The sequence below is a fragment of the Heteronotia binoei genome, chromosome 9 (assembly GCF_032191835.1).
Source record: "Heteronotia binoei isolate CCM8104 ecotype False Entrance Well chromosome 9, APGP_CSIRO_Hbin_v1, whole genome shotgun sequence".
NCBI classification, from domain to species: domain Eukaryota; kingdom Metazoa; phylum Chordata; class Lepidosauria; order Squamata; family Gekkonidae; genus Heteronotia; species Heteronotia binoei.
The window spans coordinates 114,232,340-114,254,322 of record NC_083231.1 but is presented as its reverse complement, the minus strand read 5'-3'; the positions used below and the strand labels follow the sequence as shown (position 1 = coordinate 114,254,322).

General features: G+C 48.4%; 2 non-coding genes across 2 annotated transcripts; both read left to right on the top strand.

The window, feature by feature from the left end:
* Nucleotides 1–17,589: 17,589 nt before the first annotated feature.
* TRNAT-CGU (transfer RNA threonine (anticodon CGU)) lies at nucleotides 17,590–17,661 on the top strand. The gene has a single exon. It is a non-coding gene; the product is annotated as a tRNA-Thr (tRNA).
* Nucleotides 17,662–20,483: 2,822 nt separating this feature from the next.
* On the top strand, nucleotides 20,484–20,555 carry TRNAT-CGU (transfer RNA threonine (anticodon CGU)). The gene has a single exon. It is a non-coding gene; the product is annotated as a tRNA-Thr (tRNA).
* Nucleotides 20,556–21,983: the final 1,428 nt, after the last annotated feature.

The following is a 21,983-nucleotide window of genomic DNA, read 5'->3' as shown; positions in this document are numbered from 1 at the left end:
GATAGAGGCACCAAATTTTCAGTATAGCATCTAGTGCCTCTCCCCAAAATACCCCCCAAGTTTAAAAAAGATTGGACCAGGGGGTCCAATTTTATGAGCCCCAAAAGAAGGTGCCCCTATCCTTCATTATTTCCTATGGAAGGAAGGCATTTAAAAAGATGTGCAGTCCCTTTAAATGTGATGGCCAGAACTCCCTTGGAGTTCAATTATGCTTGTCACACCCTTGCTTTTGGCTCCACCCCCAATGTCTCCTGGCTCCACCCCCAAAGTCCCCAGATATTTCTTGAATTGGACTTGCCAACTCTAAGAAAAGCGTAAGAATCCAGTAGCACTATAATATAGTGGGTTCTTAGGCATTGAGGAGGAGAGGCGGTAGTGATAACAAGCTCTCTATTGAGTACAGCATGGTAGGTGGCTGCACGAACAAGACTGAGGAACGGGGCTCGCTGGGCCAACTATATACAACACTGGGTTCCTGCGCTAGCACATTATTGGATCATTCATACCAGCAGGAGGCCCGTGATTGGAGCAGGGCAGTTTGGATTTGGATTCTACTGCCCATTGTTCCCAAGTCCCCAAGCTCAGTTCGTCAGGCTCCAATGAGCCAGGCAGGAACACCATTTGGTAACGCATGGATTCACATACATAATAAGCACCTGAAAGACTAACAACATCTGTGGCAGGGGAGGAGCTTTCGTGAGCCAATGCTCACTTCAGTTTGGTGTAGAGGTTAAATGTGGGGACTCTGATCTGGGAGAACCGGGTTTGATTCCCCACTCCTCCACTTGTAGCTTCTGAAATGGCCTTGGGTCAGCCATAGCTCTTGAAGGAGTTGTCCTTGAAAGGGCAGCTTCCGGTAGTGCTCTCTCAGTCCCGCCTACCTCACAGGGTGTCTGTTCTGGGGGAAGAAGATAAAGGAAATTGTAAGCTGCTCTGAGACTTTGATTCAGAGAGAAGGGCGGGATATAAACCTATGGTCTTCTTCTTCTTCTTCTTCTTTTTCTTCTTCTTCTACCTTTCCTCATAGGACTTGGTCTCTAGACCCCTCACCATCTTTGTTGCCCTCCACTGGACACGTTCCAGCTTGTCTATATCCTTCTTGAAATGTGGTGCCCAAAACTGAATGCAATACTCTAGGTGACGTCTAATCAGAGCAGTAAAGTGATGCCATCACTTCACATGATCTGGACTCTATACTTCTGTTGATACAGCCCAAAATCGCATTGGCCTTTTTAGCCACCGCATCACACTGCTGACTCATATCCGGTGTATGGTCCACAAAGATCCCTAGATCCTTTCCATGCATACGACTGCCAAGACAGGTCTCCCCATGCTATAATGATGCATTTAATTTTTCCTACATAAATGCAGAACTTTACATTTATCCCTGTTAAAATACTTTTTATTTGTTTTAGCTTAGTTTTCCAGCCTGTCAAGATCATCCTGCAGCCTGTCTCTGTCTTCTACTTGCAACCCCTCCCAATTTCGTATCATCTACAAATTTAATAAGTATTCCCTATATTCTTTCATCCAAATCATGTATAAAGATGTTGAACAAAATGGGCCCCAGGACAGATCCTTGAAACACTCCACTTGTCTCTCCGCACCCCTCTGACTTCAGTTTTCCATCTTCTCCCACCTCCCTGCAACTTTTATCTATATACGGGGGTGGAATTGTAACAGGAGCTCCTTTGCATATTAGGCCACACACCCCTGATGTAGCCGATCCTCCAAGAGCTGACAAGGCTCTTTTTTGTAAGCTCTTGGAGGACTGGCTACATCATGGGTGTGTGGCCTAATATGCATAGGAGCTCCTGCTAGAATTCCACCTCTGTCTATAAATATAGGATGTGGCACTTATGTGTCCCTCATCTATCTATACTGTGGTGTCCAGGAAGTTTATTTATTGTGTATTCCATTGACTGAACCCATGGAAAAGAGGGCCTCAGGAGCTTTCACCAGGCTTTCCACAACTTCCACCCAATACTCCCACTAAGCTGTGGAGCCTTGTGAGCAAAAAAAAAATAAAAATCTACTTTGTGAGCTAATGGGCCCCAGGACAGATCCTTGAAACACTCCACTTGTCTCTCCGCACCCCTCTGACTTCAGTTTTCCATCTTCTCCCACCTCCCTGCAACAGCCCTTCAGGTACTTAAAGATGGTGATCATATCACCTCTCAGCTGCCTCCTCTCCAGGCTAAACATGCCCAGCTTCTTCAGCCTTTCTTCATAGGACTTGGTCTCCAGGCCCCTCACCATCTTCGTTGCCCTTCTCTGGACCCATTCCAGCTCGTCTATATCCTTCTATTTCAATTTTCTCTGATGTTCTCGTTTCAGTTATAAAATTCAGTGGGATTGTCGGTACTGTGGAATAATAGCTACCTCCCTTCAGCCGTCAAAAGCGAGTTTCAATAATTCGGTCTCACAGGCCCTGCGGAACTGAGGCAGGTCCCGGAGGCCCTGATGTCTTCGGGGACGTTGTTCCACAAAGCAGGGGCTATTACCGAGAACGCTCTGGCTCTTGTGCCGGCCAGTCAAGACACTTTCGGTCTGGAAGAGTTGTGAGCTATTGCATAAATTACCTTGCTCTGAGGCCATTTTTCCTGAACAAAGACAAAAACGTCTGAGCCAGAGGCTAAGAAATGGTGAGTCAGCTCCCACTAACTCAGCTCAGAGGGAACACTGTTTCCACCCCACCGTCCATCTAATTATAAATTACGCTGTATGAGAAATAAACTTCCTGTAGGTAGCAGTGCACTGAGGGGTGCACTGAGGAGTGACCTTCCAATGGATCAAAGAATCATAGAGTTGGAAGATACCTCCAGGATCATCTAGTCCAAACCCCTGCACCATGCAGGAAACTCACAAATACCTCCCTCGAAATTCACAGGATCTTCATTGCTGTCAGATGGCCATCTAGCCTCTGTTTCGAAACCTCCAAGGAAGGAGAGTCCACCACCTCCTGTTCCACTGAGGAACCGCTCTAACGGTCAGGAAGTTCTTCCTAATGTTGAGCCGGAAACTCTTTTGATTTAATTTCAACCCGTTGGTTCTGGTCCTACCTTCTGGGGCCACAGAAAACAATTCCACACCATTCTCAATATAACAGCCCTTCCGGTACTTGAAGATGGTGATCCTATCACCTCTCAACTGCCTCCTCTCCAGGCTAAACATGCCCAGCTTCTTCAGCCTTTCTTTATAGGACTTGGTCTCCAGAACCCTCACCATCTTCGTTGCCCTCCTCTGGACCCATTCCAGCTTGTCTATATCCTTCTTAAAATGTGGTCCCCAAAACTGAACACAATGCTCCAGGTGAAGTCTTACCAGAGCAGAGTAAAGCGATACCATCACATCACGCAATCTGGACACGATACTTCTGTTGATGCAGCCCATTTGTCTTTTTTAGCCACCGCATCACACCGTTGACTCATTTTTTGGCGAGTTTTGAATCATTTTGTGTGCCTGTGATGATTTTGTCCCTACGAACCCAAACGGCCTCCCTCTCCTTCCTTTGGTTGAGAATTGTGAGCCGTCTCCAAGAATCTCTGCAATGATCTATAAACATCGAGACAAATGTTTTCCATAATTTTGACTTCCATTCTCTCTGGCCGGGCTGGAGACCTTTCTGCTTCCATTTTTATTTCCTTTGAAAAATATATATTCCTCACTTGCATCGTCTCAACACCTTTCTCCGATGAAGGATCGCTCAGCGCAGGAGGTGAACGACTCCACGAGGCCACAAAATAGCTTCTGAAACGGGTTAGACTAAGTGGCTCCTGTAATTTCCTTTGACTGGCTGTTACTTCTTGTCGCTGAAGTCCATTAAGGGCAGTCTCCTTTGTCATACAGGAGAGTTCAATATCAAAAAATGTCTGGTTCCCTAATGGAACAGCAAAGCCAATATCGAAAACATCAGGAAAGTACATTTGTTAAAGACATAATGCTCGGTTCTTCCTCGCCTCGCACTGAACTGATGCCAGGTCAATAAATGGATGAGGAAATGTTTTGGGGAAGCAAACTTGGTCCTGAAAGATAAGGCCAGCATCACCGGTGAGCTAAAAATGTCACAAAGTAGCTACAGTCACAGGAGTGGGGTCCTACTTGAGTAAATAGTAACACAGGGATAATGAGGCCTCTATTCTGGAGAGTTGGGTTTGATTCCCCGCTCTTCCACATGGCCAACTGGATGAGAGCCAGTTTGGTGTAGCGGTTAAGTGTGCAGACTCTTCTCTGGGAGAGCTGGGTTTGATTGCCCACTCTTCCACATGGCCAGCTGGATGAGAGCCAGTTTGGTGTAGTGGTACAATAAAATCATTAAAACATTTTCGCAGTTCATCCAATTAAATATCTGTAGTGCGGTTCCAGGCTCACTCGCCAGGATCCAGATGGCGGCTTTTAATTCTTATCGAGCGCCTCATGTAATATTGCCAGATGTTATTGGGCACTCTGGGTTTGTACTGGGCTGGTCCCGGTGTCAGTGCTGTGGGATGGTGGGATAGTGATCACCTCCCCATTATTTGTTAAACGCTAGTTCAAACAAGTCTGTCTTATAGACCCTGTGGAATTGTGGCAAGTGCAGGGCCCTGATGTTTTCGGGGAGGGCGTTCCGCATAGCGGGGGCTGCCACTGAAAAGGCCCTTGCTCTGATGGTGACCAGCCATGCTTCTTTTGGCCCAGGGATCATCAGGAGATTTTGAGTACTCGATCAAAGCGCTCTCTGAGGCTTATATGGGGAGAGGCGGTCCCTGAGGTAGACAGGTCCCAGGCCATATCGAGCTTTAAAGCATGGTTGCCAAGTCCAAGAAATATCTGGGGACTTTGGGGGTGGAGCCAGGAGACATTGAGGGCAGAGCCAGGAACAAAGGTGTGACAAGCATAATTGAACTCCAAGGGAGTTCTGGCCATCACATTTAAAGAGACAGCACACCTTTTTAAATGCCTTCCTTCCATAGGAAATAATGGACAGGGGCACCTTCTTTTGGGGCTCATAGAATTGGACCCCCTGGTCCAATTGTTTTGAAACTTTGGGGAGAGGCACTAGATACTATACTGAAAATTTGGTGCCTCTCCCTCAAAAAACAGCTCTCCCAGAGCCCCCGAAACCTCCAGATCAATTCCCCATTATACCCCATGAGAATCGATCTCCACATAGGGAATAATGAAGTGCTCAGCAGACGTCGTCCCCCCCCCTCCGTTTCTGGTGACTCTGAAGCGAGGGATTGGCCTCTCTACTCACGAGTTGCTGCCAACGTCTTCAAAGTAACACAGACACACCATCCCAAGAGGAAGCCTTTCGATCGGAGACTGGAGCCTCCGGAAGTGGAAAGGCACATGGTCCTCTGGGGGCGGGGCTTCCCCCCACCGGCCAGCTGACTGAGAGCAGGAAGGAGCCTGGGAAAGCAGAAGAACCCCTGCTGGGATCTGGGGATTGACAAGCCTAGTTTAAAGGTCATAACCAACACCTTGAAGCAAATTCGGAACACCACAGGCAACCAGTGCAACAGTTCCAGTGTAGGTTGAATATGCTCCCATAAAGGTAGCTCCATTAGCAATCTGGCTGCCGCATTTTGCACCAGTTGCAGCTTCTGAATCCACGTCAAGGGTAGCCCCATGTAGAGGGTGTTACAGTAGTCTATTCTGGAGGTGACCGTGGATCACTGTTACCAAGTCGTAGGCTTCTAGGTATGGGGCCAAAAAACCCCCACCACTCTTCTTCTTGAATAAACAGCAATCTATTATCATCATTGATCCTTTCCCTGGAAATTTGTAGAGATTTTTCCCCTATGTTATTAAAATAAAGAGACATATTCTTGAGCAGGCGAAATAACATGGAGGCTGCAAATCCGTCTCTCCCTCCCCCCCAAAAAAACAAACAAACAAACATTGCAGTAAACAACAATCAAAATAGAAAGACAGCAAGGAGACTTTGCCCAGCTCCTGAGCGAGATTATTCTATAACGTATACTCGCAAAAAGACAACCTCATAAATCAGCAGAACTCCGACAAGCTTTTCTGCAGTGCACATAACTCACCTAGATACTCATTAGACACTTCTGAGTTTCATTAACAAATATACATCATCTCGTGTGCGTTTGCCACCCAAATACATTCCCGGACTGTTTCCAAAATAAGAAGTGTGGTCCGGAAGCTATCTTTTAAGACATATTTCCTCCCCCCCCACCCCCGCCTGAAAGCAGCACACTGTGTGACGAAGAATGGGGAACTGCAGATGGATATCACAGGGAGAAGCAAAGCAAACCACACCAGTCACCTGGGATCTCCATAAGCTTGTTGTCTCTGTAGGCCCTGATCTCAAGCACTCGAAGCCAAAAAAAAAAAAAAAAAGCACAGAACCATCTAGGGATTGTAAAATCACAATTCAGCACTAGCAGGTGTCATTTTGTAGGAAAAATAGGTGGTGGAGCTCATGCAGGGATTGCTATGCAGGTGCACCTACTGTTCAATGGACAAGGTGGGAAGGAGGAGGTGGAACTCTCGAAAAGGTTCAGGAACTGTGCTCCTGTGAGCTCCCGCTGAATCATAGAATCATAGAGTTGGAAGGGACCTCCAGGGTCATCTGGTCCAACCCCCTGCACAATGCAGGAAACCCCCTCTAAATTCACAGAATCTTCCTTGCTGTCAGAGGGCCATCTAGCCTCTGAGGCCTGAGCACTAGAGCCTGTGTTGGGCACATCAAAGGTCCCAAGGTAGGGTTGCTCTGGGGTGGGGCTGTTTTTTGAGGTAGAGGCACCAAATTTTCAGTACAGCATCTAGTGCCTCTCCCCAAAATATCCCCCAAGTTTCGAAATGATTGGACCAGGGGGTCCAATTCTATGAGCCTCAAAAGAAGGTGCCCCTATCCTTCATTATTTCCTATGGAAGGAAGGAATTGAAAAGGTGTGTGGTCCCTTTAAATGTGATGGCCAGAACTCCCTTGAAGTTCAATTATGCTTGTCACAGCCTTGAAATTAGCTCCACCCCTAATGTCTCCTTGCTCCACCCCCAAAGTCCCCAGGTATTTATTGAATTTGACTTGCCAACCCTAGGACAGGGGATCCCCCGGTTTGGAGGCCCTCCCCCCCACTTCAGGGTCATCAGAAAACGGGGGTGAAGGGAGGAAAATGTCTGCTGGGAACTTTATTATTCCCTATGGAGATGTATACCCATAGGAAATAATGGAGAATGGATCCGTAGGTATCTGGGGCTCTGGGGGGGGCTGTTTTTTGAGGTAGAGGCCCCAAATTTGCAGCGTAGCATTTGGTGCCTCTCCCCAAAATACCCTCCAAGTTTCAAAAAGATTGGACCAGGGGGTCCAATTCTATTTGCCCCAAAAGAAGGTGCCCCTATCCTTCATTATTTCCTATGGAAGGAAGGCATTGAAAAGGTGTGCCGTCCCTTTCGATGTGATGGCCAGAACTCCCTTTGGAGTTCAATGATGCTTGTCACAGCCTTGCTCTTGGCTCCACCCCTAATGTCTCCTGGCTCCACCTCCAAAGTCTCCTGGCTCCACCCCCAAAGTCCCCAGATATTTCTTAAATTGGACGTGGCAACCCTATCCCAAGGTCAAGTGTTGTGAGGGACTTTCACTGCCTGAGAGCCTGGAAAGCTACTTCCAGTCAGAGTACACAATACTTAGTGGACGAGTGGTCTAACAGTATAAGCCAGGGTTGTCGGATCTGACATAAACGAGACCTTGTCGGGCCAGGCCATGTCAGGTTGGGCTAACCTATTTAAGGTGAGGTAGCAGAGAGATAAAGTGTATAAAGAACACAGACAAACACAAATACATATTTTTTAAAAAACTTAAAACATGCTTAGAACGTTTGCACTCATTAGTCTTAAAGATGCTTTCTTTCTGTTTCTCCCGTGGGATCCAGGGAACTGGGCAAAGGGAGCTCTGGCTCTTTCCTTCCTTCCCCAGGGGACTGGGGGAGGAAGCCTCAGCCAATAGAAGGAAGAGAGGCTTGGCTCAGAAGCCCTGCTGCGCAATTGAGAGAGCCTGGCAAAGCAAGCTATTCCCCCCCTCCCTCTCCAAAGGAGGAGCTTCAGCCAATGGAGAAAATAAAGGTTTTGCTACGTAGTTCCTGTGCAATTGAGCAAGCCTTGCAAAGCAAACTGTTATGCAGAAGGAGGCAAGATATATGGAAAAGGAAGCAGATGACAGCCAGTTGCCCGGGGGCTGATAGGAGCCCCTGGGGGGGCCTGATTTGACCCCTGAACTGCATGTTTGACACCTCTGGTGTCATGATCCTGGGCCCAATGAGACCTGCAGGCCCCAGGGAAGCCTGCTTAGGAGTTATTGGGAAAAGCCTACATCTCCCAAGATTCCCTCTGTCCCTCTGATTGGGTAGCAGGGGTTTTGGAGGGAAACAGGTCCAGAAAGTGGTGAGGTCTGGGAAGAGAATATATAAAGGCCAAGCCCAGGAAGTGGGTGTTCTTTTCCTAGGAGGCAGAGCTGAGGAAGGCTGCTGCAAGGAAGAGACCATCGCCCTTAGAGGAACGGTGAGTAGGCCCAGGTCTGATGGAGACGGTAGGGAGTGTTAGGGTATTTGTTTATTTTCCCTTCACCTCTTTACTCTTCAATGCACCTTGTTTGTTTATATTGCATTGAACTTCCCTCTTAAAATTAGGCTTCCCAATCCCCAGGGCTCAGCGGGGGTTCTTCTGCTTTCCCAGGCTCCTTCCCACCCCCAGTCAGCTGGCTGGCAGCGGGAAGCCCCACCCCCACAGCCACCATGTGACTTTCAACCTCCGGAGGTTTCAGTCTCCGATTTAAAGGCTTCCTCTTGGGATGGTGTGTCTGTTTTACTTTGAAGAAGTTGGCAGCAACTCCTGAGTAGAGAGGCCAATCTCTCGCGTCAGAGTCGCCAAAAACGTGGCGGTGGGGGGGGGAGGGAAACGTCTGCTGAGCACTTCATTATTCCCTATGTGGAGATCGATTCTCATAGGGTATAATGGGGAATTGATCTGGAGGTTTCAGGGGCTCTGGGGGAGCTGTTTGTTTAGGTAGAGGCACCAAAATTTCAGTATAGTATTTAGTGCCTCTCCCCAAAGTACCCCCCAAGTTTCAAAACGATGGGACCAGGAGGTCCAATTCTGTGAGCCCCAAAAGAAGGTGCCCCTATCCTTCATTATTTCCTATGGAAGGAAGGCATTTAAAAAGGTGTGCCGTCCCTTTAAATGTGATGGCCAGAACTCCCTTTGGAGTTCAATTATGCTTGTCGCACTCTTGTTCCTGGCTCCACCCCCAAAGTTTCCTGGCTCCACCCCCAAAGTCCCCAGGTATTTCTTGAATTGGACTTGGCAACCCTACTTAAAATAAAACCTTTTTGCTGTTGTTCACTCTGCCTGATCTTCACGCCTATTATTTGGCCTAAGCTACAGGAGTCCTGAAGGGTTTGGGAGGGGACTCTGGGTCTTTTAAAGGGGAACCCCTTAACCCAGAGTGGCGGCAGCAATTGATAATACCCCCCTAAGTCGTGACACCTGGTATAAAGGAAAAAGAAGAAGAGGTGGAGAAGGAGACTGGATTTATATTACGCCCTTCACTAGAGTCTCAGAGCAGTTTACATCTCCTTTCCCTTCCCCTCCTCACAGCAAACACCCTGTGAGGTAGGTGGGGCCGGGAGAGAGCTCTTTCCCGTACTGCTCTTGAGACGGCAGCTCTTTCAAGAACTGTGGTTGACCCAAGGTCATTCAGCAGGTGCGTGTGGAGGAGGAGGAGGAAATCAAACCGGGTTCTCCCAGATTAGAGTCTGTGCACTTGACCACTACACCAAACTGGCTAAATGCTGTCAAGTCACAACCAATTTACAGCAACTGTTCAAGGCATCCCCTCCCCCTTTTCCGGTTTATAACGTTTTTATCGTTTTTTTTTTTTAAGGGGAAAGAGAAAGGAGGAAAAGGAAAGGGGGGGGGGAATATGCCCATTTCACAATATCGTGTTCCATTCTGTCTTACACTTAATATTTTCACATAAAATTCCATAGGTCATCATTAAATCATTTCTAAAAGTCTAAAAAGTTATTCTGTTCTTGCTCCTTTCGTCATTAATACAACAGTATCCAGGGCTTTTTTAAAAGCAGGATCGCACAGGAACGCAGTTCCGGCTGGCTTGGCATAAGAGGGTGTGGCCTAATATGCAAATGAGTTTCGGCTGGGCTTTTTCTACCCCCAAAGCCCCATGTAAAACAATGGTGATGTCAGGGGGTGTGGCCTAAGATGCAAATAAGTTCCGGCTGGGCTTTTTCTACCAAAAAAGCCCTGCCGGTATCTACACCACCAACTCCTCTCACAGGTAAAAAATAAAATAAAAATAGATACAAAATATAGTACTGAAAAGAAAATTACAAAGCCTGCTTTCACTTCTTCTCCAGCCAATCATAAAATGGATTCCAAAGTTCTTTCATATCATTTTTGCCATTTTCTCTTCAAGCCATTTTCAAGGCAAGAGATGAAGCAAAGTTGTTCTTCCATTTCCTGCCTCTGTATAGCAACCAGGGTCTTTCTTGGTGGTCTCCTGATTATGGCTGATTTTACTTCGCTTCAGCTTGCCGTCTGGCACTGGGCTATTCAGACAACTTGACACAACGACAACAACTAGGGTTGCCAAGTCCAATTCAAGAAATACCTGAGGACTTTGGGGGTGGAGCCAGGAGACATTAGGGGTGGAGCCAAGATCAAGGCTGTGACAAGCATCATTGAACTCCAAAGGGAGTTCTGGCCATCACATTTAAAGGGACGGCACACCTTTTCAATTCCTTCCTTTGATAGGAAATAATGGATAGGGGCACCTTCTTTTGGGGCACATAGAATTGGACCCCCTGGTCCAATATTTTTGAAACTTGGGGGATATTTTGGGGAGAGGCACTAGATGCTATACGGAAAATTTGGTGCCTCTACCCCAAAAAACAGCCCACCCAGAGCCCCAGATACCCGCGGTTCAATTCTCCATGATTTTCTATGGGAATAAATCTCCATAGGGAATAATAGAGTTCCCAGCAGACGTTTCCCTCCCTTCCACCCGCTTTCTGTCGACCCTGAAGCAGGGGGAGGGTCTCCAAACCGGGGGATCCCCTGCCCCCACCTGGGGATTGGCAACCCTAACAACAACAAGAACTACTACTACTACTATTCCCCTCCAAAATTAATCCTTTCCACAGAGTTGGAAAGAATTAATGAGTAACTCATGTTATTTGGAGCCCCTAACGCTGACAATACATGCCCTTTATGATTCCCCCCCCTAACTTTTCCAGGCATTTTACTGCACTTTTCTGTGTGATTTGGGGCAGTATGTTTTATGTCAGCATTAGAGGCTCGAAATAACACGAGTTACCATGAATCCTTTCCAACGATGTGGAAAGGTTCAATTTTGGAGGGGGGAAAGTGTGCAGTTCTGGAGGCCTCACATCCAAAAAGAGGTGGGCAAAATTGAGCGGGTGCAGAAGAGAGCAACGAGGATGATCGAAGGCCTGGAAGAAGAATCCTCTGAGGAAAGGCTGAGGGCCTTGAGAATGTTCAGTCTGGAGAAGAGGAGACTGAGGGAGGACATGATGGCTCTCTTTAAATATTTGAAAGGCTGCCATTTAGAGGAGGGCAAGGAGCTGTTCCACTTGGCAGCTGAGGATAGGACCTGAAGCAAGCGGCTCAAATTACAAGCAGAAAGGTACTGGCTGGATATTAGGAATTTTTTTTTTACAGTTTGAGTAGTTCAGAAGTGAAACCAGCTGCCTAGGAAGGTGGAGAGCTCCCCTTCATTGGCAATCTTCAAAACGCAGCTGGATAATTATTCGTCGGAGATGCTTTAGGCTGATCCTGCATGGAGCAGGGGGTTGGACAAGATGATCTGTATGGCCCCTTCCAACTCTATGATTCTATGAGGGTTGTGTGGCCCAATATTCAAAGGAGTTCCTCCTACAAAAAAAGCCCTGGGACTAAGTATGAGTCAATTATTAGGGTGGATTCTAGGGTTGCCAAGTCCAATTCAAGAAATATCTGGGGACTTTGGGGGTGGAGCCAGGATACTTTGGGGGTGGGGCCAGGAGACATTAGGGGTGGAGCCAAGATCAAGGCTGTGACAAGCATAAATGAACTCCAAAGGGAGTTCTGGCCATCACATTTAAAGGAACACCTTTTCAATTCCTTCCTTCCATAGGAAATAATGAAGGATAGGGACACCTTCTTTTGGGGCTCATAGAATTGGACCCCCTGGTACAATTTTTTTGAAACTTGGGGGATATTTTGGGGAGAGGCACTAGATGCTATACTGAAAATTTGGTGCATCTACCCCCAAAAACAGCCCCCCCAGAGCCCCAGATACCTGCAGATCAATTCTCCATGATTTTCTATGGGAATAAATCTCCATAAAGAATAACAGAGTTCCCAGCAGACATTTCCTTTCCCTCCCCCCGCTTTCTGATGACCCTGAAGCGGGGGGGGGGGGGAGGGCCTCCAAACCGGAGGATCCCCTGCCCCCACCTGGGGATTGGCAAACCTAGTGGATTCAGCAGCAAGATTCATCAGAAGTGAAGGGTTATGTGTTTGCCTACCTTTGTGCTAGCATTCAGGGGAAAATTGTGAATAGCGGTTTAAGAAGTCTGGTTAAGCAGCTATTGCCAGAAGCAGAGTTGGTTTTAGCAGCTCTGTCATGCATGGCTAACTTCACAGGAGGATCTCTGGTGGCCTACTAGCTGAATCAGCATGTGCAAGGCCTTTAGTAGACAATCACTCATCCATTTGCTAGAGTGACTCAGTGTTCCTGGACGTTGTGTGCTACATCACATTAAGTGTGCGTTGGTATTATCTTCTTGAATGAGATTCCTCTTCTCTCTGTTTGTCCTCTCACATGGTTGACATGGCCTTCTGTGGAGAATAGGCCCTCCCCCCCTTCAGGGTCATTAGAAAGTGGGGGGAGGGGAGGGAAATGTCTGCTGGGAACTCTATTATTCCGTATGGAGCATTATTCCCATAGGAAATAATGGAGAATTGATCTGCGGGTATCTGGGGCTCCAGGGGGGCTGTTCTTTGAGGTAGAGGCACCACATTTTCAATATAGCATCCAGTGCCTTCCCCCAAAATAATTCCCGAGTTTCAAAAAGATTGGACCAGGGGGTCCAATTCTATGAGCCTCGAAAGAAGGTGCCCCTATCCTTCATTATTTCCTACGGAAGGAAGGCATTGAAAAAGTTGTGCTGTCCCTTTAAATGCGATGGCCAGAACTCCCTTTTGGAGTTCAATGATGCTTGTCACGCCCTTGCTCCTGGCTCCACCCCCAATGTCTCCTGGCTCCACCCCCAAAGCCCCCAGATATTTCTTGAATTGGACTTGGCAACCCTAGTGGAGACACGTATCTCTGCAGGTCTCTTCTGTAGAGACAATGCCCTCATACTCCCAACACACCTGGTGCCGGACAAGCTGGCTGTTTGTGCTAAGAAAAGTCCTCTTTAGACTAAGCTTCTCCCTTTCCTTTGGACTGCAACCTGAATGCGAACTGGATCTACCTGAATAAAAATATGTTTACCCTTTTTGCAATGTCCTTCCTGGGAGACTGATTTGCTGCACTCCGTATCGCTCGTCTCTGAATGGGCGAACTCTGCTAGGTGAACCGAATATCCCAGTGTCAGCTTTCCACCCTGGCTCACTGTTTCATACCTTCCAACATTTCGAGGAGGAATCTCTTTGTAATGCTATTATTCCCCAGCCAAGAATCACGTCACAAGGTTAACCTCCCCCCTCCATTATTGTGTATTGTGGGAGGCTCTTGAGCGTTTGACCGTACGCCGCAGTCGTTTGTTCTGCTGCAGCCCCCTCCTTTGTTGACTTCAAAACCTAGTAGGTTGACGTTATTTCAGTAAAGAGCCTGAAAATCAGACATAATTGCCTTCTAGATATGTTAACAGCCCTTCAAAGGACACCGCTGCTGGAGTGTGTGAAATGGCAGGAGGAACACCACATGGTATCTATGTGTGTATGCATTTGGAGGAATCTGTACACAGAGAAGAAGCAGTAGCCATCCACCCACTCAAAGATTTGACTTGTAGAGTCCCTGGGGAAGATGTTCAATCCTCAAGGATACCCGCTCTGTTAGCTCATGCTAACAGCCAGGGCTTTTTCTCCTTTTTTTTCTTTTTCAGCAGGAACGCACAGCAGCTCAGTTCCGGCTGGCTTGGCCAGCGCTCTGGCTCAAAACTAACTCTGGAAGGCAGCCAAAAGCCCCTCCCTTCCCCACGGGCCTGTCGCCAACCAGGGGCCCATGGGGCCTGGCCCCTGAAAGATTTTTGGGGCCCCTCACCCCTTTCCCATGGCTACCCCCTCCTATGTAATTTAAATTGCACCACTGCCCTTTCCATCCCATTTAAAGGGCCCGCCAATCCACTGATTGACAGGCTCTTTAAATCATGCAGGAGGGAGAGAGATGGGCCCCAGCCTCTCCAGCTTTCTGCGCTCGCCCCACAAGCCCCTCCCCAATGGCCCCCCTGTACCCCCTTCCACTATGGCCCCTAGCTACGCGACTGCTTTCCTGGCTTCTCCACTTGGAGCAGGCTCAAAGTGCCAGGGAGGGAAGGAAGAAGGAAGGCAAAGAGTTCTATGCCAGGAAAGTACGTATGTTGCTAGTGAACATCTGTGTTGGGATGGTGGTGGGGGCTGTTGACGCATAACACCCATCTGTTCACAAAGTTACTCACACTCACCTCGTTCTGTTTGTTTTCTCTGCTCCTCCACATGCACTGCGCTTCCGGTGATGTCAGGGGTGTGCGACCTAATGTACTAACGAGTTCCTGCTGGACTTTTCCTACCGAAAAAAACCCTGCTTGCAGCAATTTTAAGAAGAAGAAGAAGATATTGGATTTATATCCCGCCCTCCACTCCGAAGAGTCTCAGAGCGGCTCACAATCTCCTTTATCTTCCTCCCCCACAACAGACACCCTGTGAGGTGGGTGGGGCTGAGAGGGCTCTCACAGCAGCTGCCCTTTCAAGGACAACCTCTGCCAGAGCTATGGCTGACCCAAGGCCATGCTAGCAGGTGCAAGTGGAGGAGTGGGGAATCGAACCCGGTTCTCCCAGATACCGCACACTTAACCACTACACCAAACTGGCTTAAGAAAACATCCCCCTCCCCAAAGGACTTTCTCCCAAACAAGATGAGACAGCAAATTGGCAGGACCGGTATGAGAAAAGAGGGACTCTCCAAGCAAAGAAGAACTTAATTATATTTGCTGGTAAAGAATAACAACTCGCTGATTTTGTGGACACTGTTGTGGGCATATCTATCTGTCTATTTTACAGGGGTGGGGAACAGTGGCTCTCCAGATGTTTTTTGCCTACAACTCCCATCAGCCCCAGCCATTGGCCATGCTGGCTGGGGCTGATGGGAGTTGTAGGCAAAAAACATCAGGAGAGCCACTGTTCCCCACCCTTGGTCTAGTACATTTTTTAAAAATCTTGCCTTCCTTCTTCCCAGAAAAATCAAGGCGATATTCATCACCCTCTCTTCCCTATTTATCCTCACAACAACCCTTCAAGGTTTCTCAAGCTGAGAATATGTCAATGTCCTAAGCAGGTCATTCTGTAGAAAAATGGGCGGTGAAGCTCATTAGCATATGCCCCCCCCCCAGCTAAAAGCAACCCGATGCAAGAAAGGAGAGCCCCGGGCAAGCGAGGCCTGCTTGGGCTGGCCTCGCTTGCTTGGGGCTCTCCTGGACTGCCCCCCCCCCCGAGTCAAAAGGCCAGCAAGCCACCTGCCGCCCAAAATCACATAAGAAATGGAGAAAGGGTGGTGTGGGCTTCTCCAGGGGTTAATAAGGGCTGCTGGGGGCTTGGCAAAGCCCCTGGTGGCTGGCTGCCTGCCCGCTCTCCTAATTCAGGGATTGTTATGCAGCTGCGCCTCCTATTCAATGGACAAGGTGGGTGGGGAGGAGGAGGGGGGATTCTCAGAAAGGTTCAGGAGCTGTTCTCCAGTGAGCTCCTGCTGAATCTGAGGCCTGGTCCTAAGGTCACCGAAGTGGTAATGATGGTGGAGGTGGGTTGAATGCAGGGATTCCAGATCGGGGTCTGACATTCTAACCAATTGCCGCATTGGCTCTCTAACACACAAACCCGCCAGAAGAAGGCCAAAAGTGCCACTCTTCTGCACAAACTTTTGCATGTAGCATTGTGACATCATTTCTATTCTCTCCCTTGCAAGTCTGTGTGGGTTCACATCAATGCATAAAACGGCCTTCTACCAAATCAGACTTATATCAGCCTATGAACCTCCAGATTTTCTACTCTGACGGGCAGTAGTTCTCCAGGGTCTCAATCTAGCGTTTGTCACATCATCTACTGCTTGATTTTTTGGTATAGCTGGAGAAGAACTTGGGACCTTCTACATGCCAAGCAGATGCTCTACCACCGAGCCATGGCTCCTCCCCTGTTTTAGATTCAATATAAGGTAGCGACATGTGTACATGTATGCACAACTTTTGGGGAGGGTTCATGGTTTGATGGTAGCTTCATGTGTACATGTATGCACAACTTTTGGGGAGGGTTCATGGTTCAAGGGTAGCTTCATGTGTACATGTATGCACAACTTTTGAGGAGGGTTCATGGTTCGATGGTAGCTTCATGTGTACATGTATGCACAACTTTTGGGGAGGGTTCATGGTTTGATGGTAGAGCATCTCCTTGGCATACTGCAGGCCCCAGGTTCAATCTCTGGCATCTCCAGTTAAACGATCAGGTAGGATGTGATGTGAAAGGCCTCAGCCTCAACCTGAGACCCTGGAGAGCAGCTGCCAACCCAAATAGACAATACTGACCTCTGATTCAGTATATGGCAGCTTCATGTGTTCAGATGTGTTCAGCAAATCCAATATTCTGTTTCATGCAGTGGACTACCAGGTGCCCCCTATGCTCAATGAGCAGAGTCCAGAGGCTCAATGGTAGAACATCTGCTTGGTAAGCAGAAGGTCCCAGGTTCAATCCCTGGCATCTCCAACTAAAAAGGGTCCAGGCAAAAAGTCGTGAAAAACCGCAGCTTGAGACCCTGGAGAGCCGCTGCCAGTCTGAGTAGACAAGACTGACTTTGATGGACCAAGGGTCTGATTCAGTAGAAGGCAGCTTCATATGTTCATATGTCTTAAGGGGAGGGACGGTGGCTCAGTGGTAGATCATCTGCTTGGTAAGCAGGAAGTCCCAGGTTCAATCCCCGGCATCTCCAACTAAAAAGGGTTCAGGCAAGTAGGCATGAAAAACCTTCACTTGGAGAGCCGCTGCCAGTCTGAGTAGACAATACTGACTTTGATGGACCAAGGGTCTGATTCAGTATAAGGCAGCTTCGTATGTTCATATGCTCTGATTCAGCTGGAGATCAGTTGTAAAAGCAGGAGATTAGGGGAGGGACGTTGGCTCAGTGGTTGAGCATCTGCTTGGTAAGCAGAAGGTCCCAGGTTCAATCCCCGACATCTCCAACTGAAAAGGGTCCAGGTAAGTAGGCGTGAAAAACCTCTGCTTGAGACCCTGGAGAGCTGCTGTCAGTCTGAGTAGGCAATACTGACTTTGATGGACCCAGGCTCTGATTCAGTAGAAGGCAGCGTCATATGTTCATGGGAAGGGATGGTAGCTCAGTGGTAGAGCATCTGCTTCGTAAGCAGAAGGTTCCGGGTTCAATCCCTGGCTTCTCCAACTAAAAACGGTCCAGGCAAATAGGCATGAGAAACCTCAGCTTGAGACCCTGGAGAGCTGCTGCCAGTCTGAGTAGGCAATACTGACTTCGGTGGACCCAGGGTCTGATTCAGTAGAAGGCAGCTTCATATGTTCATATCAAAGAACAAGAAGAAAGAAGAAGAAGAGGAGGAGGTTGGATTTATACTCCTCTCTTCACTACCTAACAGCAGCCCCGTGGCGCAGAGTGGTAAAACAGCAGTACTGCAGTACTGTGATCTGAATTCTCTGCTCACGACCTGAGTTCGATCCCCGGCAGAAGTTGGGTTTTCAGGTAGCTGGCTCGAGGTTGATTCAGCCTTCCATCCTTCCGAGGACAGTCAAATGAGTCCCCAGCTTGCTGGGGGGAAAGTTTAAAAGACTGGGGAAAGAAATGGCAAACTGCCCTGTAAAAAGTCTGCCGTGAAAACGTTGTGAAAGCAACGTCACCCCAAAGTCGGAAACGACTGGTGCTTGCACAGGGGACCTTTCCTTTCCTATGCTTATTTAAGCATCCCCGTGGCGCAGAGTGGTAAAGCAGCAGTACTGCAGTACTGTGATCTGAACTCTCTGCTCACGACCGGAGTTCTATCCCAGAGAAAGCTGGTTCAGGTTCAGGTCTTTTTCTTAATATATATTAAGCTTTTTATAAGTTGTAGTTATAGTTCTACTACCAAAATCAAGGCGATATTCATCACCCTCTCTTCCCTATTTATCCTCACAACAACCCTTCAAGGTTTCTCAAGCTGAGAATATGTCAATGTCCTAAGCAGGTCATTCTGTAGAAAAATGGGCGGTGAAGCTCATTAGCATATGCCCCCCCCCCAGCTAAAAGCAACCCGATGCAAGAAAGGAGAGCCCCGGGCAAGCGAGGCCTGCTTGGGCTGGCCTCGCTTGCTTGGGGCTCTCCTGGACTGCCCCCCCCCCCCGAGTCAAAAGGCCAGCAAGCCACCTGCCGCCCAAAATCACATAAGAAATGGAGAAAGGGTGGTGTGGGCTTCTCCAGGGGTTAATAAGGGCTGCTGGGGGCTTGGCAAAGCCCCTGGTGGCTGGCTGCCTGCCCGCTCTCCTAATTCAGGGATTGTTATGCAGCTGCGCCTCCTATTCAATGGACAAGGTGGGTGGGGAGGAGGAGGGGGGATTCTCAGAAAGGTTCAGGAGCTGTTCTCCAGTGAGCTCCTGCTGAATCTGAGGCCTGGTCCTAAGGTCACCGAAGTGGTAATGATGGTGGAGGTGGGTTGAATGCAGGGATTCCAGATCGGGGTCTGACATTCTAACCAATTGCCGCATTGGCTCTCTAACACACAAACCCGCCAGAAGAAGGCCAAAAGTGCCACTCTTCTGCACAAACTTTTGCATGTAGCATTGTGACATCATTTCTATTCTCTCCCTTGCAAGTCTGTGTGGGTTCACATCAATGCATAAAACGGCCTTCTACCAAATCAGACTTATATCAGCCTATGAACCTCCAGATTTTCTACTCTGACGGGCAGTAGTTCTCCAGGGTCTCAATCTAGCGTTTGTCACATCATCTACTGCTTGATTTTTTGGTATAGCTGGAGAAGAACTTGGGACCTTCTACATGCCAAGCAGATGCTCTACCACCGAGCCATGGCTCCTCCCCTGTTTTAGATTCAATATAAGGTAGCGACATGTGTACATGTATGCACAACTTTTGGGGAGGGTTCATGGTTTGATGGTAGCTTCATGTGTACATGTATGCACAACTTTTGGGGAGGGTTCATGGTTCAAGGGTAGCTTCATGTGTACATGTATGCACAACTTTTGAGGAGGGTTCATGGTTCGATGGTAGCTTCATGTGTACATGTATGCACAACTTTTGGGGAGGGTTCATGGTTTGATGGTAGAGCATCTCCTTGGCATACTGCAGGCCCCAGGTTCAATCTCTGGCATCTCCAGTTAAACGATCAGGTAGGATGTGATGTGAAAGGCCTCAGCCTCAACCTGAGACCCTGGAGAGCAGCTGCCAACCCAAATAGACAATACTGACCTCTGATTCAGTATATGGCAGCTTCATGTGTTCAGATGTGTTCAGCAAATCCAATATTCTGTTTCATGCAGTGGACTACCAGGTGCCCCCTATGCTCAATGAGCAGAGTCCAGAGGCTCAATGGTAGAACATCTGCTTGGTAAGCAGAAGGTCCCAGGTTCAATCCCTGGCATCTCCAACTAAAAAGGGTCCAGGCAAAAAGTCGTGAAAAACCGCAGCTTGAGACCCTGGAGAGCCGCTGCCAGTCTGAGTAGACAAGACTGACTTTGATGGACCAAGGGTCTGATTCAGTAGAAGGCAGCTTCATATGTTCATATGTCTTAAGGGGAGGGACGGTGGCTCAGTGGTAGATCATCTGCTTGGTAAGCAGGAAGTCCCAGGTTCAATCCCCGGCATCTCCAACTAAAAAGGGTTCAGGCAAGTAGGCATGAAAAACCTTCACTTGGAGAGCCGCTGCCAGTCTGAGTAGACAATACTGACTTTGATGGACCAAGGGTCTGATTCAGTATAAGGCAGCTTCGTATGTTCATATGCTCTGATTCAGCTGGAGATCAGTTGTAAAAGCAGGAGATTAGGGGAGGGACGTTGGCTCAGTGGTTGAGCATCTGCTTGGTAAGCAGAAGGTCCCAGGTTCAATCCCCGACATCTCCAACTGAAAAGGGTCCAGGTAAGTAGGCGTGAAAAACCTCTGCTTGAGACCCTGGAGAGCTGCTGTCAGTCTGAGTAGGCAATACTGACTTTGATGGACCCAGGCTCTGATTCAGTAGAAGGCAGCGTCATATGTTCATGGGAAGGGATGGTAGCTCAGTGGTAGAGCATCTGCTTCGTAAGCAGAAGGTTCCGGGTTCAATCCCTGGCTTCTCCAACTAAAAACGGTCCAGGCAAATAGGCATGAGAAACCTCAGCTTGAGACCCTGGAGAGCTGCTGCCAGTCTGAGTAGGCAATACTGACTTCGGTGGACCCAGGGTCTGATTCAGTAGAAGGCAGCTTCATATGTTCATATCAAAGAACAAGAAGAAAGAAGAAGAAGAGGAGGAGGTTGGATTTATACTCCTCTCTTCACTACCTAACAGCAGCCCCGTGGCGCAGAGTGGTAAAACAGCAGTACTGCAGTACTGTGATCTGAATTCTCTGCTCACGACCTGAGTTCGATCCCCGGCAGAAGTTGGGTTTTCAGGTAGCTGGCTCGAGGTTGATTCAGCCTTCCATCCTTCCGAGGACAGTCAAATGAGTCCCCAGCTTGCTGGGGGGAAAGTTTAAAAGACTGGGGAAAGAAATGGCAAACTGCCCTGTAAAAAGTCTGCCGTGAAAACGTTGTGAAAGCAACGTCACCCCAAAGTCGGAAACGACTGGTGCTTGCACAGGGGACCTTTCCTTTCCTATGCTTATTTAAGCATCCCCGTGGCGCAGAGTGGTAAAGCAGCAGTACTGCAGTACTGTGATCTGAACTCTCTGCTCACGACCGGAGTTCTATCCCAGAGAAAGCTGGTTCAGGTTCAGGTCTTTTTCTTAATATATATTAAGCTTTTTATAAGTTGTAGTTATAGTTCTACTACCAAAATCAAGGCGATATTCATCACCCTCTCTTCCCTATTTATCCTCACAACAACCCTTCAAGGTTTCTCAAGCTGAGAATATGTCAATGTCCTAAGCAGGTCATTCTGTAGAAAAATGGGCGGTGAAGCTCATTAGCATATGCCCCCCCCCAGCTAAAAGCAACCCGATGCAAGAAAGGAGAGCCCCGGGCAAGCGAGGCCTGCTTGGGCTGGCCTCGCTTGCTTGGGGCTCTCCTGGACTGCCCCCCCCCCCCCGAGTCAAAAGGCCAGCAAGCCACCTGCCGCCCAAAATCACATAAGAAATGGAGAAAGGGTGGTGTGGGCTTCTCCAGGGGTTAATAAGGGCTGCTGGGGGCTTGGCAAAGCCCCTGGTGGCTGGCTGCCTGCCCGCTCTCCTAATTCAGGGATTGTTATGCAGCTGCGCCTCCTATTCAATGGACAAGGTGGGTGGGGAGGAGGAGGGGGGATTCTCAGAAAGGTTCAGGAGCTGTTCTCCAGTGAGCTCCTGCTGAATCTGAGGCCTGGTCCTAAGGTCACCGAAGTGGTAATGATGGTGGAGGTGGGTTGAATGCAGGGATTCCAGATCGGGGTCTGACATTCTAACCAATTGCCGCATTGGCTCTCTAACACACAAACCCGCCAGAAGAAGGCCAAAAGTGCCACTCTTCTGCACAAACTTTTGCATGTAGCATTGTGACATCATTTCTATTCTCTCCCTTGCAAGTCTGTGTGGGTT